Below are 1763 nucleotides of genomic sequence, written 5' to 3'. Positions count from 1 at the left end.
GTAGGCTTTCGAGCCTATACAGCTTGGAGTAAGACAACATGCATGAAGAGGATGATGTGGACAAAATACTCATTTGCCTAATAATTCTGCACTCCCTGTACATGTATTATCTCTTGGCTGGGCTATTAAATATGATTACATAATTAGATAATTATTTTCTAATTATATTGAAACTCTCTGAAAAGACTTCGGTTGATCCAAAATGCTGCAGTGAGAGCACTGACAAGGACCATGAAGAGAAAGCATTTTTCTGCCATGTTGGCTTTTCTTCATTACATAGATTCAAGGGTTTGAAGGGTTAAATCCAAAATCAAATTTAAACTCCTTCGCCTCACATACAAGGTCCTGAATAATCAGGCCCCATCTTATCTTAAATATCTCACAGTATGTAATCACCCACATGAAACACTTCGCTCTCAGACGAAGGCCTACTGGGATGTTTACAAGTAGAATGGGAGGCAAAGCCTTCAGATTTCTGGCTCCTCTTTGTGGAACCAGCTCCCAGTTTGGAGTCGGGATGCAGACACCCTCTCTACTTTTAAGGATTAGGCTCAAAGCTTTTTTTCCTTGATAACTCTTATAGTTATAGTGGATCAGGTGAATCCTCCTTTAGTTATGCTGTAATAGACTCAGACTGCTGGGAGCTTCCCATGATGCACCGAGTGTTTTTTCTTCACTCACCTCTTTTTCACTCACTTATGTTCATAAACCAATCTTCAATTAATCATTTGTAATTTTGACTTTATACTCTGACTCTCTCCCACATGTGTTTTTTGCCCTGTCTCCCTGCCCCTCACCCCCAACCGGTTGTAGCCAATGGCTACATGAGTCTGGTTCTTCTGCACATGTCCTCCCCCTAAAAGGTGTTTACCTTCCCACTGTTGCAAAGTCCTTACTCAAAGGGGTTGTACAGTTGTTGGGATTTTTAACAATTGCACAACCTGTAGGGTTTGTACCTTACAATATAAAAGTTGACTTGGCACTATAACTGAATTGAATTGAATTGCACTGAACTGAATTCAACAGTGGAAGAAACAAACCTCTGTAGAGCCTACAACGTAACTTTTGTTAGGTCGTCGACATCATTGCTGGCTTTTTTGTGCTGGTGCATGATGTGTTAATTACCGTGTTGTCGCGTCCCAATGTTTTACATGTGATGACAGGACTTTTTCCCCTCCTGGGTTCCCACACTTGTTGTTTTCAGTTTAGTACCATAAATCCTGAGTTATGGGTAAGTCCAAAATCGCCCGTAGACATAAAGATCACAGGAGCGTGTTCAAAGACTACAGGCCCCAAGAACTCCCGTTTACTTAGCAGTGTTACTTTAAATGTGTGTCTGTACAGTTTTGGGCTCTATGCATTCCCCCTTCCCCACACCTCAGCTCTGAGTGGGGAAATTTTTTTTTTATAACTCATCCATATTGAAAATTTGTTTTGTGGCCATGGTGATTGAGAGACATAATAGGAGTCTGCTAAGCCTCATTCACTTTAGTAGTCATTAAACTGGACCTCTTCACAGTGTTTGTAGGAGTTTGTTGTGTTTTCCAACTCTGCTGGAGTTGTTTTAATGGATTGTGTGACCAATATTACAAATTGCTGTGGGCTACAGCCCATCCAAGAGACTTGTGCTTCCGTTTTGGTGAGTGATATTCTGTTTATTTATCACTCGGTTACTTTGCACTAATTGCCTTAAATGCGGGCCTGTGCATTGTACTTTTACTGTTTATGAACATGGCTTGCTAACAAAGCTAGCTAGCTGATCA

This window comes from Haplochromis burtoni, unplaced genomic scaffold, assembly GCF_018398535.1.
Source record: "Haplochromis burtoni strain Fernald_Lab_line unplaced genomic scaffold, NCSU_Asbu1 Contig_362, whole genome shotgun sequence".
Classification (NCBI taxonomy): domain Eukaryota; kingdom Metazoa; phylum Chordata; class Actinopteri; order Cichliformes; family Cichlidae; genus Haplochromis; species Haplochromis burtoni.
The sequence above is the reverse complement of the archived record's forward strand: the minus strand, read 5'-3'. Positions refer to the sequence as shown.